The sequence below is a fragment of the Syngnathus scovelli genome, chromosome 5 (genome assembly GCF_024217435.2).
Source record: "Syngnathus scovelli strain Florida chromosome 5, RoL_Ssco_1.2, whole genome shotgun sequence".
Classification (NCBI taxonomy): domain Eukaryota; kingdom Metazoa; phylum Chordata; class Actinopteri; order Syngnathiformes; family Syngnathidae; genus Syngnathus; species Syngnathus scovelli.
The window spans coordinates 21,769,279-21,786,283 of NC_090851.1; the positions used below are offsets into that span (position 1 = coordinate 21,769,279).

The window sequence follows — 17,005 nt, forward strand, 5'->3', positions numbered from 1 at the left end:
CGACTTCCAGCGGCCGGCGAGCTCGCGCACCCGCCCGGCACATCCGGGAGGCCGTGCGCACGAGCCAAGTGGCCGAAAACAGCCCCCGCCGAGCGGATCGGCTGTTTATAAGCACCGCGGAGGTGGTCGCGGCGCCTCATTCGACTTCCAGCGGCTGGCGAGCTCGCGCACCCGCCCGGCACATCCGGGAGGCCGTGCGCACGAGCCAAGTGGCCGAAAATAGCCCCCGCCGAGCGGATCGGCTGTTTATAAGCACCGCGGAGGTGGTCGCGGCGCCTCATTCGACTTCCAGCGGCCGGCGAGCTCGCGCAAACGCCCGGCACATCCGGGAGGTCGTGCGCACGAGCCAAGTGGCCGAAAATAGCCCCCGCCGAGCGTATCGGCTGTTTATAAGCACCGCGGAGGTGGTCGCGGCGCCTCATTCGACTTCCAGCGGCCGGCGAGCTCGCGCACCCGCCCGGCACATCCGGGAGGCCGTGCGCACGAGCCAAGTGGCCGAAAATAGCCCCCGCCGAGCGGATCGGCTGTTTATAAGCACCGCGGAGGTGGTCGCGGCGCCTCATTCGACTTCCAGCGGCCGGCGAGCTCGCGCACCCGCCCGGCACATCCGGGAGGCCGTGCGCACGAGCCAAGTGGCCGAAAATAGCCCCCGCCGAGCGGATCGGCTGTTTATAAGCACCGCGGAGGTGGTCGCGGCGCCTCATTCGACTTCCAGCGGCCGGCGAGCTCGCGCACCCGCCCGGCACATCCGGGAGGCCGTGCGCACGAGCCAAGTGGCCGAAAACAGCCCCCGCCGAGCGGATCGGCTGTTTATAAGCACCGCGGAGGTGGTCGCGGCGCCTCATTCGACTTCCAGCGGCCGGCGAGCTCGCGCACCCGCCCGGCACATCCGGGAGGCCGTGCGCACGAGCCAAGTGGCCGAAAATAGCCCCAGCCGAGCGGATCGGCTGTTTATAAGCACCGCGGAGGTGGTCGCGGCGCCTCATTCGACTTCCGGCGGGCGGCGAGCTCGCGCACCCGCCCGGCACATCCGGGAGGCCGTGCGCACGAGCCAAGTGGCCGAAAATAGCCCCCGCCGAGCGGATCGGCTGTTTATAAGCACCGCGGAGGTGGTCGCGGCGCCTCATTCGACTTCAAGCGGCCGGCGAGCTCGCGCACCCGCCCGGCACATCCGGGAGGCCGTGCGCACGAGCCAAGTGGCCGAAAATAGCCCCCGCCGAGCGGATCGGCTGTTTATAAGCACCGCGGAGGTGGTCGCGGCGCCTCATTCGACTTCCAGCGGCCGGCGAGCTCGCGCACCCGCCCGGCACATCCGGGAGGCCGTGCGCACGAGCCAAGTGGCCGAAAATAGCCCCCGCCGAGCGGATCGGCTGTTTATAAGCACCGCGGAGGTGGTCGCGGCGCCTCATTCGACTTCCAGCGGCCGGCGAGCTCGCGCACCCGCCCGGCACATCCGGGAGGCCGTGCGCACGAGCCAAGTGGCCGAAAATAGCCCCCGCCGAGCGGATCGGCTGTTTATAAGCACCGCGGAGGTGGTCGCGGCGCCTCATTCGACTTCCAGCGGCCGGCGAGCTCGCGCACCCGCCCGGCACATCCGGGAGGCCGTGCGCACGAGCCAAGTGGCCGAAAATAGCCCCCGCCGAGCGGATCGGCTGTTTATAAGCACCGCGGAGGTGGTCGCGGCGCCTCATTCGACTTCCAGCGGCCGGCGAGCTCGCGCAAACGCCCGGCACATCCGGGAGGCCGTGCGCACGAGCCAAGTGGCCGAAAATAGCCCCCGCCGAGCGGATCGGCTGTTTATAAGCACCGCGGAGGTGGTCGCGGCGCCTCATTCGACTTCCAGCGGCCGGCGAGCTCGCGCACCCGCCCGGCACATCCGGGAGGCCGTGCGCACGAGCCAAGTGGCCGAAAATAGCCCCCGCCGAGCGGATCGGCTGTTTATAAGCACCGCGGAGGTGGTCGCGGCGCCTCATTCGACTTCCAGCGGCCGGCGAGCTCGCGCACCCGCGCGGCACATCCGGGAGGCCGTGCGCACGAGCCAAGTGGCCGAAAATAGCCCCCGCCGAGCGGATCGGCAGTTTATAAGCACCGCGGAGGTGGTCGCGGCGCCTCATTCGACTTCCAGCGGCCGGCGAGCTCGCGCACCCGCCCGGCACATCCGTGAGGCCGTGCGCACGAGCCAAGTGGCCGAAAATAGCCCCCGCCGAGCGGATCGGCTGTTTATAAGCACCGCGGAGGTGGTCGCGGCGCCTCATTCGACTTCCAGCGGCCGGCGAGCTCGCGCACCCGCCCGGCACATCCGGGAGGCCGTGCGCACGAGCCAAGTGGCCGAAAATAGCCCCCGCCGAGCGGATCGGCTGTTTATAAGCACCGCGGAGGTGGTCGCGGCGCCTCATTCGACTTCCAGCGGCCGGCGAGCCCGCGCACCCGCCCGGTACATCCGGGAGGCCGTGCGCACGAGCCAAGTGGCCGAAAATAGCCCCCGCCGAGCGGATCGGCTGTTTATAAGCACCGCGGAGGTGGTCGCGGCGCCTCATTCGACTTCCAGCGGCCGGCGAGCTCGCGCACCCGCCCGGCACATCCGGGAGGCCGTGCACACGAGCCAAGTGGCCGAAAATAGCCCCCGCCGAGCGGATCGGCTGTTTATAAGCACCGCGGAGGTGGTCGCGGCGCCTCATTCGACTTCCAGCGGCCGGCGAGCTCGCGCACCCGCCCGGCACATCCGGGAGGCCGTGCGCACGAGCCAAGTGGCCGAAAATAGCCCCCGCCGAGCGGATCGGCTGTTTATAAGCACCGCGGAGGTGGTCGCGGCGCCTCATTCGACTTCCAGCCGCCAGCGAGCTCGCGCACCCGCCCGGCACATCCGGGAGGCCGTGCGCACGAGCCAAGTGGCCGAAAATAGCCCCCGCCGAGCGGATCGGCTGTTTATAAGCACCGCGGAGGTGGTCGCGGCGCCTCATTCGACTTCCAGCGGCCGGCGAGCTCGCGCACCCGCCCGGCACATCCGGGAGGCCGTGCGCACGAGCCAAGTGGCCGAAAATAGCCCCCGCCGAGCGGATCGGCTGTTTATAAGCACCGCCGAGGTGGTCGCGGCGCCTCATTCGACTTCCAGCGGCCGGCGAGCTCGCGCACCCGCCCGGCACATCCGGGAGGCCGTGCGCACGAGCCAAGTGGCCGAAAATAGCCCCCGCCGAGCGGATCGGCTGTTTATAAGCACCGCGGAGGTGGTCGCGGCGCCTCATTCGACTTCCAGCGGCCGGCGAGCTCGCGCACCCGCCCGGCACATCCGGGAGGCCGTGCGCACGAGCCAAGTGGCCGAAAATAGCCCCAGCCGAGCGGATCGGCTGTTTATAAGCACCGCGGAGGTGGTCGCGGCGCCTCATTCGACTTCCAGCGGCCGGCGAGCTCGCGCACCCGCCCGGCACATCCGGGATGTCGTGCGCACGAGCCAAGTGGCCGAAAATAGCCCCCGCCGAGCGGATCGGCTGTTTATAAGCACCGCGGAGGTGGTCGCGGCGCCTCATTCGACTTCCAGCGGCCGGCGAGCTCGCGCACCCGCGCGGCACATCCGGGAGGCCGTGCGCACGAGCCAAGTGGCCGAAAATAGCCCCCGCCGAGCGGATCGGCAGTTTATAAGCACCGCGGAGGTGGTCGCGGCGCCTCATTCGACTTCCAGCGGCCGGCGAGCTCGCGCACCCGCCCGGCACATCCGGGAGGCCGTGCGCACGAGCCAAGTGGCCGAAAATAGCCCCCGCCGAGCGGATCGGCTGTTTATAAGCACCGCGGAGGTGGTCGCGGCGCCTCATTCGACTTCCAGCGGCCGGCGAGCTCGCGCACCCGCCCGGCACATCCGGGAGGCCGTGCGCACGAGCCAAGTGGCCGAAAATAGCCCCCGCCGAGCGGATCGGCTGTTTATAAGCACCGCGGAGGTGGTCGCGGCGCCTCATTCGACTTCCAGCGGCCGGCGAGCTCGCGCACCCGCCCGGCACATCCGGGAGGCCGTGCGCACGAGCCAAGTGGCCGAAAATAGCCCCCGCCGAGCGGATCGGCTGTTTATAAGCACCGCGGAGGTGGTCGCGGCGCCTCATTCGACTTCCAGCGGCCGGCGAGCTCGCGCACCCGCCCGGCACATCCGGGAGGCCGTGCGCACGAGCCAAGTGGCCGAAAATAGCCCCCGCCGAGCGGATCGGCTGTTTATAAGCACCGCGGAGGTGGTCGCGGCGCCTCATTCGACTTCCAGCGGCCGGCGAGCTCGCGCACCCGCCCGGCACATCCGGGAGGCCGTGCGCACGAGCCAAGTGGCCGAAAATAGCCCCCGCCGAGCGGATCGGCTGTTTATAAGCACCGCGGAGGTGGTCGCGGCGCCTCATTCGACTTCCAGCGGCCGGCGAGCCCGCGCACCCGCCCGGTACATCCGGGAGGCCGTGCGCACGAGCCAAGTGGCCGAAAATAGCCCCCGCCGAGCGGATCGGCTGTTTATAAGCACCGCGGAGGTGGTCGCGGCGCCTCATTCGACTTCCAGCGGCCGGCGAGCTCGCGCACCCGCCCGGCACATCCGGGAGGCCGTGCACACGAGCCAAGTGGCCGAAAATAGCCCCCGCCGAGCGGATCGGCTGTTTATAAGCACCGCGGAGGTGGTCGCGGCGCCTCATTCGACTTCCAGCGGCCGGCGAGCTCGCGCACCCGCCCGGCACATCCGGGAGGCCGTGCGCACGAGCCAAGTGGCCGAAAATAGCCCCCGCCGAGCGGATCGGCTGTTTATAAGCACCGCGGAGGTGGTCGCGGCGCCTCATTCGACTTCCAGCCGCCAGCGAGCTCGCGCACCCGCCCGGCACATCCGGGAGGCCGTGCGCACGAGCCAAGTGGCCGAAAATAGCCCCCGCCGAGCGGATCGGCTGTTTATAAGCACCGCGGAGGTGGTCGCGGCGCCTCATTCGACTTCCAGCGGCCGGCGAGCTCGCGCACCCGCCCGGCACATCCGGGAGGCCGTGCGCACGAGCCAAGTGGACGAAAATAGCCCCCGCCGAGCGGATCGGCTGTTTGTAAGCACCGCGGAGGTGGTCGCGGCGCCTCATTCGACTTCCAGCGGCCGGCGAGCTCGCGCACCCGCCCGGCAACTCCGGGAGGCCGTGCGCACGAGCCAAGTGGCCGAAAATAGCCCCCGCCGAGCGGATCGGCTGTTTATAAGCACCGCGGAGGTGGTCGCGGCGCCTCATTCGACTTCCAGCGGCCGGCGAGCTCGCGCACTCGCCCGGCACATCCGGGAGGCCGTGCGCACGAGCCAAGTGGCCGAAAATAGCCCCCGCCGAGCGGATCGGCTGTTTATAAGCACCGCGGAGGTGGTCGCGGCGCCTCATTCGACTTCAAGCGGCCGGCGAGCTCGCGCACCCGCCCGGAACATCCGGGAGGCCGTGCGCACGAGCCAAGTGGCCGAAAATAGCCCCCGCCGAGCGGATCGGCTGTTTATAAGCACCGCGGAGGTGGTCGCGGCGCCTCATTCGACTTCAAGCGGCCGGCGAGCTCGCGCACCCGCCCGGCACATCCGGGAGGCCGTGCGCACGAGCCAAGTGGCCGAAAATAGCCCCCGCCGAGCGGATCGGCTGTTTATAAGCACCGCGGAGGTGGTCGCGGCGCCTCATTCGACTTCCAGCGGCCGGCGAGCTCGCGCACCCGCCCGGCACATCCGGGAGGCCGTGCGCACGAGCCAAGTGGCCGAAAATAGCCCCCGCCGAGCGGATCGGCTGTTTATAAGCACCGCGGAGGTGGTCGCGGCGCCTCATTCGACTTCCAGCGGCCGGCGAGCTCGCGCACCCGCCCGGCACATCCGGGAGGCCGTGCGCACGAGCCAAGTGGCCGAAAATAGCCCCCGCCGAGCGGATCGGCTGTTTATAAGCACCGCGGAGGTGGTCGCGGCGCCTCATTCGACTTCCAGCGGCCGGCGAGCTCGTGCACCCGCCCGGCACATCCGGGAGGCCGTGCGCACGAGCCAAGTGGCCGAAAATAGCCCCCGCCGAGCGGATCGGCTGTTTATAAGCACCGCGGAGGTGGTCGCGGCGCCTCATTCGACTTCCAGCGGCCGGCGAGCTCGCGCAAACGCCCGGCACAACCGGGAGGTCGTGCGCACGAGCCAAGTGGCCGAAAATAGCCCCCGCCGAGCGTATCGGCTGTTTATAAGCACCGCGGAGGTGGTCGCGGCGCCTCATTCGACTTCCAGCGGCCGGCGAGCTCGCGCACCCGCCCGGCACATCCGGGAGGCCGTGCGCACGAGCCAAGTGGCCGAAAATAGCCCCCGCCGAGCGGATCGGCTGTTTATAAGCACCGCGGAGGTGGTCGCGGCGCCTCATTCGACTTCCAGCGGCCGGCGAGCTCGCGCACCCGCCCGGCACATCCGGGAGGCCGTGCGCACGAGCCAAGTGGCCGAAAATAGCCCCCGCCGAGCGGATCGGCTGTTTATAAGCACCGCGGAGGTGGTCGCGGCGCCTCATTCGACTTCCAGCGGCCGGCGAGCTCGCGCACCCGCCCGGCACATCCGGGAGGCCGTGCGCACGAGCCAAGTGGCCGAAAATAGCCCCCGCCGAGCGGATCGGCTGTTTATAAGCACCGCGGAGGTGGTCGCGGCGCCTCATTCGACTTCCAGCGGCCGGCGAGCTCGCGCACCCGCCCGGCACATCCGGGAGGCCGTGCGCACGAGCCAAGTGGCCGAAAATAGCCCCCGCCGAGCGGATCGGCTGTTTATAAGCACCGCGGAGGTGGTCGCGGCGCCTCATTCGACTTCCAGCGGCCGGCGAGCTCGTGCACCCGCCCGGCACATCCGGGAGGCCGTGCGCACGAGCCAAGTGGCCGAAAATAGCCCCCGCCGAGCGGATCGGCTGTTTATAAGCACCGCGGAGGTGGTCGCGGCGCCTCATTCGACTTCCAGCAGCCGGCGAGCTCGCGCAAACGCCCGGCACAACCGGGAGGTCGTGCGCACGAGCCAAGTGGCCGAAAATAGCCCCCGCCGAGCGTATCGGCTGTTTATAAGCACCGCGGAGGTGGTCGCGGCGCCTCATTCGACTTCCAGCGGCCGGCGAGCTCGCGCACCCGCCCGGCACATCCGGGAGGCCGTGCGCACGAGCCAAGTGGCCGAAAATAGCCCCCGCCGAGCGGATCGGCTGTTTATAAGCACCGCGGAGGTGGTCGCGGCGCCTCATTCGACTTCCAGCGGCCGGCGAGCTCGCGCACCCGCCCGGAACATCCGGGAGGCCGTGCGCACGAGCCAAGTGGCCGAAAATAGCCCCCGCCGAGCGGATCGGCTGTTTATAAGCACCGCGGAGGTGGTCGCGGCGCCTCATTCGACTTCAAGCGGCCGGCGAGCTCGCGCACCCGCCCGGCACATCCGGGAGGCCGTGCGCACGAGCCAAGTGGCCGAAAATAGCCCCCGCCGAGCGGATCGGCTGTTTATAAGCACCGCGGAGGTGGTCGCGGCGCCTCATTCGACTTCCAGCGGCCGGCGAGCTCGCGCACCCGCCCGGCACATCCGGGAGGCCGTGCGCACGAGCCAAGTGGCCGAAAATAGCCCCCGCCGAGCGGATCGGCTGTTTATAAGCACCGCGGAGGTGGTCGCGGCGCCTCATTCGACTTCCAGCGGCCGGCGAGCTCGCGCACCCGCCCGGCACATCCGGGAGGCCGTGCGCACGAGCCAAGTGGCCGAAAATAGCCCCCGCCGAGCGGATCGGCTGTTTATAAGCACCGCGGAGGTGGTCGCGGCGCCTCATTCGACTTCCAGCGGCCGGCGAGCTCGCGCACCCGCCCGGCACATCCGGGAGGCCGTGCGCACGAGCCAAGTGGCCGAAAACAGCCCCCGCCGAGCGGATCGGCTGTTTATAAGCACCGCGGAGGTGGTCGCGGCGCCTCATTCGACTTCCAGCGGCCGGCGAGCTCGCGCACCCGCCCGGCACATCCGGGAGGCCGTGCGCACGAGCCAAGTGGCCGAAAATAGCCCCCGCCGAGCGGATCGGCTGTTTATAAGCACCGCGGAGGTGGTCGCGGCGCCTCATTCGACTTCCAGCGGCCGGCGAGCTCGCGCACCCGCCCGGCACATCCGGGAGGCCGTGCGCACGAGCCAAGTGGCCGAAAATAGCCCCCGCCGAGCGGATCGGCTGTTTATAAGCACCGCGGAGGTGGTCGCGGCGCCTCATTCGACTTCCGGCGGGCGGCGAGCTCGCGCACCCGCCCGGCACATCCGGGAGGCCGTGCGCACGAGCCAAGTGGCCGAAAATAGCCCCCGCCGAGCGGATCGGCTGTTTATAAGCACCGCGGAGGTGGTCGCGGGGCCTCATTCGACTTCCAGCGGGCCGCGCACTCGCGCACGCCGCCCGGTTCAAATTTTCTAAGTGCAACGCACAATGAGATGTATGAGAAACGGCCTTGGTTACCATCACATTTGAAGCGATGAATACGAAGTTAAATTTTATGACTCGGTGTATAAGTCGAGGTCGATTTTTTTCGGTCGATTTTGGATCGAAAAAGGTCGACCAATACACCGGCAAATACGGTATATATACTTATTATAAATGTAGTATTTATTCATATAGATTTATTGTTTATTTATATATATAAAGGCAGGTCCGCAAAAATATTTCTGACGCGTAGCCGGTCCGTGGCGCAAGAAAGGTTGGGGACCACTAGTCTAAAAGAATCTGTCACGTGCTGGTGCCACCTGCGACGGGACCACGCCCCCCTGTCAGGGGGATCACCGTCACCTGCCACGGGTTCATGGACAGCGCTATATCAGCGCCGCCAGCGCAGACCCGAGTGCCAGTCTGTCCCTTGATGCTGCTTCGCTCATCAATCCCAGAGAGAATTGACTCACTTGACTACTCGAAACCCTCGCAGAACCGTTGTCCTCTCCAGCCCGATCGCCGCTCCAGCGCCAGCTGTTCCCATCATCCCCTTCAAATAAAGTCCGTCGTTACGCACTTGGCTGTACTGTCCGATCCTTAACAGTACAGACTGGCCAACACGATGCAGTCAGCGAACGACGAGACGGCATTGGGCCGACTGGAGCAAGCCGAGACCGCCATCAGCAGCCTGTCCGCCGACATCCGGAACCTGATCGAGGTTGGTCAGCAACAACAGCTGCAGCAGCAGGAGATGGCCCAAGCCCTCCAGAGACTGTCGGTGGCTGCGTCCCCGGCTGTCACGGCACCCCCGCACCGCCCGTCTGCCGAGGCCAGGAGGCTCGTGGACGTCCCGGAGCCCCGTCTCGGCAACATCGAAAAGTTCAACGGCGATCCCAAGCACGTGAGGGCGTTTGTGACCAACTGTCGCATAATGTTCAGCCTCCAGCCCGTCACGTTTGCGTCAGAATCAGCCAAGGTCGGTTTCGTTCTAACCCACCTCACGGGCGAGGCGCGGCTATGGGGTTTGGCAGAGTATGAACGGATGGCCCCGGCATGCGATTCCTTCGACGCCTTCGCAGAGGAATTGCTCTTCCTGTTCGACCTGGGATCCGCCGCCGAAGACGCCGCCGAGGAACTGGCGACGCTGCGTCAGGGTAGCCGATCGGTCGCGGAGTACGCCCTTAAATTCCAGACGTTGGCCGGCAGCAGCGGATGGAACGCGCCAGCGCTCGTTAGCACGTTCCTAAACGGCCTCGCGGATTATATGAAGGACGAACTGGTGTCTTACGATCGCCCGCGAACCCTGAAGGGCGCGATGGACTTGGCGGCCCGAGTAGACCGGCGGATCCGGACGCGGCGGCGCGATCGGGAGAGGAGGTCCCCGCGGAATCCGCGTGGCCACATTCCTCCGTCTGCTGGGGACCCGCCCACCACTCCACCCGCCGAGCCCATGGATCTGGGAGGGGCTCGGGTCTCCTCGGAGGAGCACCGTCGACGCCTCTCGCTGGGCTTGTGTTTTTACTGTGGGGAGGGGGGCCATCGGGTGGCGGGGTGCCCGCTAAAAGGCCGGAGCTCACGCGGCGTCGGGGGGATCCGCGTGAGCTCGACCAGCACCGGCTCTCCCAGTCCCAGCACGCTCACGCTGCAGGCACGTGTCCAGCTTGCGGGGGGCGACCAGAACGTGGCAGCCTTGGTGGATTCCGGCGCGGAGGGGAACATCATGGACATTAGCCTGGCTCGTCGGTGGGGTGTCGGCTTCCTCCCTCTGAGCCCACCCATTCCCGCGCGTGCCATTGATGGCCGCCTGATTGGCGAGGTGGCTTTCGTGACAGAACCGGTTAAGGTACTGCTCTCCGGCAATCACCACGAGACCATCCAGTTTTTTCTTCTTTCCCTCCCAGGACAGCAGCTCATCCTGGGGCACCCTTGGTTGCGGCAGCACAACCCGGTGCTGGACTGGGAGGTGGGGGTTGTACGGCAGTGGAGCGAACGCTGCCATCGAGTGTGCCTGAAGGCGGCCACCAGCCCACTCGGCAGAGCCCCGCCCAGGTACAGTCCCGACATCTCCAATGTCCCAGCAGTTTATCACGAACTCAAGGAGGTTTTTAGTAAAGCCAGGGCCGCTTCTCTTCCTCCACACCGGTCCTACGATTGCGCCATCGACCTGTTGCCCGGCACCTTCCCTCCCAAGGGGCGCGTCTACTCCCTGTCCGCTCCTGAGCGCCGGGCTATGGAGGAGTACATCCGGGAGTCCCTGGCAGCCGGCATCATACGGCCGTCCTCTTCACCTGCGGGAGCGGGGTTTTTCTTCGTGAAGAAGAAGGAGGGCACGCTCCGCCCGTGTATCGACTACCGGGGAATAAACGCAATCACCGTAAAGAACCGATACCCTCTGCCTCTTCTTTCTTCCGCCTTTGAGAGCCTTCAGGGTGCCACCATCTTCACCAAGCTGGATCTCCGCAACGCCTACCACCTGATCCGCATCCGGGAGGGAGACGAGTGGAGGACGGCTTTCAACACCCCAAGCGGACACTACGAGTACTTGGTGGTTCCGTTTGGGCTCACCAACGCCCCAGCAGTTTTCCAGGCACTGATAAACGACGTGTTACGAGACATGCTGGACAAATTTGTGTTCGTTTATTTGGACGACATCCTCATCTTCTCCCGCTCGCTTCCTGAGCACATCAAGCATGTTCGGGCGGTGCTGCGACGCCTCCTAGAGAATTCGCTCTACGTGAAGGCAGAGAAGTGCGAGTTCCACACCTCCTCTGTCAAATTCCTCGGCTACGTGGTGCGTGAGGGATCCATCGAAATGGACCCTGGGAAGGTGGAGGCGGTCAAGTCATGGCCTGTTCCCGAGACACGCAAGCGGCTGCAACAATTCTTAGGTTTCGCGAACTTTTATCGCCGTTTTATCCGTGGATACAGCACGGCGGCCGCGCCACTCACCGCCCTTACCAGCCCCGCCTATCCATACAAATGGACAGAACGGGCAGAACAGGCATTTCAGGAGCTTAAGAGGAGGTTCACATCCGCTCCCATCCTCAGAGTTCCCGATCCCGACAGACAGTTCGTGGTCGAAGTGGACGCCTCGAACGTGGGTGTCGGGGCGGTGTTGTCTCAACGCAGCCGCCAAGACGATCGTCTCCACCCGTGCGCCTTCTTTTCTCGCCGTTTGTCAGCCTCAGAACGGAACTATGACATCGGTAATCGGGAGCTCGTCGCCGTCAAGTTGGCTTTGGAGGAGTGGCGACATTGGCTGGAGGGCGCCACCACTCCGTTCATTGTCTGGACCGACCACCGCAACTTGGAGTATCTGAGATCGGCCAAGAGACTGAACGCGAGACAGGCACGGTGGGCTCTGTTCTTTGACCGGTTTGAGTTCTCTCTTTCCTACAGACCGGGTTCCCGTAACGCGAAGGCGGACGCCCTGTCGCGTTTGTTTCCTGGTGGGGAGGAGGGACAGGGTCCGCCTCCCACTATCCTCCCGAGCTCGGTTCGGGTGGCGGCTCTTACATGGGAGATCGAACGCCAAGTGGAAGCCGCATCACGCGATCAACCCGGCCCCAGCAACTGCCCGGAGGGTCGCCTGTTCGTCCCTGAAGGTCTGCGATCGGCCGTGCTGCAATGGGCGCACGACTCACGCCTGGCCTGTCATCCCGGCGCTGCACGCACGAGGTACGTGGTGGCACAGCGTTTCTGGTGGCCCACCTGGCAAGTGGACACCAGCGACTACGTCAGAGCCTGCTCAATCTGTAACCGCTACAAGACGCCTACTCGTCCTCCGGCCGGGCTGCTTCAACCCTTGCCGGTTCCCCAGCGTCCCTGGTCTCACCTGTCGATCGACTTTGTCACGGGCCTCCCCCCCTCAGAGGGAAACACGGTGGTCCTCACGGTGGTAGACCGTTTTAGCAAGATGACGCATTTCATCCCTCTGCCTAGGCTCCCATCTGCGAAGCAGACAGCGTCCATCATGGTGCGGGAGGTGTTTCGTCACCACGGTCTCCCACGAGACATCGTGTCAGACCGAGGACCTCAATTCGCTTCCACCTTCTGGACGGAGTTCTGCCGACTCCTCGGCGCCACGGCCAGCCTCTCCTCGGGCTTTCACCCTCAGTCCAACGGTCAAGCGGAGCGCCTGAACCAGGAACTGGGCAGGTCTCTCCGATGCATGGCCGCCGGAGACCAGCGCGGGTGGGTCCAACAGCTTCCCTGGGTAGAGTACGCTCACAATTCCCTTCCCAGCTCGGCCACGGGACTTTCGCCTTTCCACTGCGTCTTCGGGTACCAGCCACCCTTGTTCGCCCACCAGGAGCGTGGTGCGGCGTGCCCGTCGGCCCAGGCTTGTGTCCGCCGTTGTCATCGTGCCTGGGCGAGGGGCCGGGCCACTCTTCTCCGCTCTGTTTCAGGCTACGCCCGCCAGGCGAACAAGCACCGGACGCCGGCTCCGGAGTACAGAGTGGGGCAGCGTGTGTGGCTCTCGACGCGGGATTTGCCGCTGCGAGCGGGATCCCGCAAACTGGCGCCCCGCTTTGTTGGACCGTTCCCTATCCAGAAGGTGATTGGCCCGGCCGCAGTCCGTCTGCTCCTTCCAGACTCCATGAAGGTTCATCCCACGTTCCACGTGTCCCGTGTGCGGCCCATCCATGAAAGCGCGTTGGCGCCGGCGCCCGTTCCGCCGCCGCCGCCCCAGCTCGTCGATGGGGGCCCGGCTTACGCTGTCCGCTCCCTGCTCCGATCGCGGCGGCGTGGTCGGGGCCTACAATACCTCGTGGACTGGGAGGGTTATGACGACGCGCACCGCTCCTGGATTCCGAGCCGCTGGATACTCGACCGTTCGCTCATCACGGAGTTCCATCGCTGTCATCCGGACCAACCGGGTCCTCGGCACGGGCGCCCGAGGAGGGACGGGGGGGACCAGGGGTGAGGGTCCAGGGTGGTCTTGCCCACTGGTACCGGGGTCTTCTGCCCCCGCGCCCGTCGATCCTGCGTCTGGCGAGGTGTCGGACGTTTCAGCGGTGTGCTGACCCCTCCACCTGGCCACCCGGAGTATTGCCTTCCTTTTAGTTTTTTTTGTTTTGTTATTTTCGGTTCCTGGGGACGTCGGGAGCCGTCCCTTGTGGGGGGGGTTCTGTCACGTGCTGGTGCCACCTGCGACGGGACCACGCCCCCCTGTCAGGGGGATCACCGTCACCTGCCACGGGTTCATGGACAGCGCTATATCAGCGCCGCCAGCGCAGACCCGAGTGCCAGTCTGTCCCTTGATGCTGCTTCGCTCATCAATCCCAGAGAGAATTGACTCACTTGACTACTCGAAACCCTCGCAGAACCGTTGTCCTCTCCAGCCCGATCGCCGCTCCAGCGCCAGCTGTTCCCATCATCCCCTTCAAATAAAGTCCGTCGTTACGCACTTGGCTGTACTGTCCGATCCTTAACAGAATCTGGCCGTAACTGGAATAGGGTTCTACGCGAATGCCCAACGGAAAAGTGAAGTGCAAAAAACCTGCATTTGGCTGTATCAAAATAAATGTCATGAAAAAGGTAAAAACACTACATGGAAGCGCAATGTGTTGTGCTGGGTTCTTTTACAAGTAAAGACTGCTGCTTTGAGTTCACAGGGAGCCATGCTCTTTATTCACTGTACATAGAGGTTTTTAACTCGTGTTGTAGTTTCAGTGTCGGAGTTCAAACTAGGCTTGCAGTTTCCGAATGCCATTCGTGATGGGTGCTGTAAAAAGTTCTTGGCTTAAACGATTGAAGTGCACATAAGAAAAAAAAAAAAAAAAGAGCTTGAAGTGCACATAAGAAAAAGAAAAAGCTTACAGCACCTGGTATTCCCAGGCAGTCTCCCATCCAAGTACTAACCAGGCCCGACCCTGCTTAGCTTCCGAGATCAGACGAGATCAGGCGTTCTCAGGGTAGTATGGCCGTAAGCCGTGAAGTGACCCAACATTTTGCATTTTATAGACACAATCGCCCCTGAAACTAGCGAGCAAGCCAATGAAGCCTTCAAAACTGCTTCGGCACATGGAGACCAAGCATCCTGCATTAAAAGACAAACCTTAACCACTTTGGGTTTCATTGTCTCCGATTACGCCTGGATGGGACCGGCTCGTTTCTGAGAAACAAGCTCGGTGCTCCCAATAATTCAACGTAATGGTGACTTTTATTTTTATGTGGTTTATATTTGTTTTTATGCCAGTCGTATCATTTTATTTAATCCTATTTATATATATTTATTATAAATGTAGTATTTATTTATATAGATTTATTGTTTATTTATATATATAAAGGCAGGTCCGCAAAAATATTTCTGACGCGTAGCCGGTCCGTGGCGCAAGAAAGTTTGGGGACCACTAGTCTAAAAGAATCTGGCCGTAACTGGAATAGGGTTCTACGCGAATGCCCAACGGAAAAGTGAAGTGCACAAAACCTGCATTTGGCTGTATCAAAATAAATGTCATGAAAAAGGTAAAAACACTACATGGAAGCACAATGTGTTGTGCTGGGATCTTTTACAAGTAAAGACTGCTGCTTTGAGTTCACAGGGAGCCATGCTCTTTATTCACTGTACATAGTCTGTCCTCTAGCGGTAAAAACGTGAACTGCAATGCTATGGCTGTCGCCACACAATGTAGGTTTTAAACTCGTGTTGTAGTTTCAGTGTCGGAGTTCAAACTAGGCTTGCAGTTTCCGAATGCCATTCTTGATGGGTGCTGTAAAAAGTTCTTGGCTTACACGATTGAAGTGCACATAAGAAAAAAAAAAAAAAAAAGCTTACGGTAACTGGTATTCCCAGGCGGTCTCCCATCCAAGTACTAACCAGGCCCGACCCTGCTTAGCCTCCGAGATCGGACGAGATCGGGCGCTCTCAGGGTAGTATGGCCGTAAGCCGTGAGACCGCTCAGAATTTTTCATTTTATAGACACAATCGCCCCTGAAACCATGCCAAGCAGCGGCGGGACTTGATGGCTGTGGTAAAAGTTTCCTTTCACAATTGACGTGGGAAAAAAAAAAAAAAAGAGGCTTTCAGCACCTGGTATTCCCGGACGGTCACCCTTCCCTTTTGTTTTTTTTTTGTTTTTTTTACAACCAGGGCCGAAACAGTCTTTCTTCCAAGGCTTTTGGTGTTTTCTGGAAACATGGCTATCATGAAAAGTTATTGACAGCTTTTTATGCGGTAGCACGAATTTGCCGTTGCGACCTGCATTTTGCTGAATCAAAATAAATGCCTTGAAAAGTTTAAAAACACTTCATGGAAGTGTTGTGTTGGGTTCTTTTACAAGTCAAGCCTGCTGCTTTGAGTTCACAGGGAGCCATGCTCACTGTACATAGTCTGCTCTCTAGCGGTAAAAAATGTAACTACAATGCTGTGGATGTCACCACATAATATAGCTTTCAAACTCGTGTTATAGTTTCAATGTCGGAGTTTAAATTAGGCTTGCTGTTTCCGGATGCCATTCGTGATGGGTGTTGTAAAAAATAGCTTCTTAAACGATTGAAGTGCACATAAGAAAAAGAGAAAGCTTACAGCACCTGGTAATCCCAGGCGGTCTCCCATCCAAGTACTAACCAGGCCCGACCCTGCTTAGCTTCCGAGATCGGACGAGATCGGGCGTTCTCAGGGTAGTATGGCCGTAAGCCGTGAGGTGACCCAACATTTTGCATTTTATAGACACAATCGCCCCTGAAACTAGCGAGCGAGCCAATGAAGCCTTCAAAACTGCTTCGGCACATGGAGACCAAGCATCCTGCATTAAAAGACAAACCTTAACCACTTCGGGTTTCATTGTCTCCGATTACGCCTGGATGGGACCGGCTCGTTTCTGAGAAACAAGCTCGGTGCTCCCAATAATTCAACGTAATGGTGACTTTTATTTTTATGTGGTTTATATTTGTTTTTATGCCAGTCGTATCATTTTATTTAATCGTATTTACCGTATTTGCCGGTGTACAGGTCGACTCGGTGTATAAGTCGACCCCCTAAAATTTGACGGAAATTTACGATTTTATGATATATCCTTTGTATAAGTCGAGCTCAATTGTTGCATTATATTAAACTTCAAAATTCAATATGCGAAATTTATTGACGAAATGTGTTCAAATTTTGGGAGGCCGTGCGCATGCTGCTGTTTATAAGCACCGCGGAGGAGATCGCGGCCGGCGAGCTCGCGCACGCCGCCCGGCACCAACGGGAGGCCGGAAATAGCTCCAAGCCGAGCGAATCGGCACTTTCTAAGCACCGCGGAGGAGATCGCGGCGCCTCATTGGACTTCCAGCGGCCGGCGAGCTCGCGCACCCGCCCGGCACATCCGGGAGGCCGTGCGCACGAGCCAAGTGGCCGAAAATAGCCCCCGCCGAGCGGATCGGCTGTTTATAATCACCGCGGAGGTTGTCGCGGCGCCTCATTCGACTTCCAGCGGCCGGCGAGCTCGCGCACCCGCCCGGCACATCCGGGAGGCCGTGCGCACGAGCCAAGTGGCCGAAAATAGCCCCCGCCGAGCGGATCGGCAGTTTATAAGCACCGCGGAGGTGGTCGCGGCGCCTCATTCGACTTCCAGCGGCCGGCGAGATCGCGCACCCGCCCGGCACATCCGGGAGGCCGTGCGCACGAGTCAAGTGGC

General features: G+C 62.5%; 3 non-coding genes across 3 annotated transcripts; all 3 read right to left on the reverse strand.

The window, feature by feature from the left end:
* Positions 1–14,197: 14,197 nt before the first annotated feature.
* LOC125969700 (5S ribosomal RNA) lies at positions 14,198–14,316 on the reverse strand. The gene has a single exon (XR_007481695.1). It is a non-coding gene; the product is annotated as a 5S ribosomal RNA (ribosomal RNA).
* An 839-nt stretch (positions 14,317–15,155) lies between these two features.
* Positions 15,156–15,274, reverse strand: LOC125969715 (5S ribosomal RNA). Its single transcript, XR_007481709.1, has one exon. It is a non-coding gene; the product is annotated as a 5S ribosomal RNA (ribosomal RNA).
* Positions 15,275–15,905: 631 nt separating this feature from the next.
* Positions 15,906–16,024, reverse strand: LOC125969696 (5S ribosomal RNA). The gene has a single exon (XR_007481691.1). It is a non-coding gene; the product is annotated as a 5S ribosomal RNA (ribosomal RNA).
* Positions 16,025–17,005: the final 981 nt, after the last annotated feature.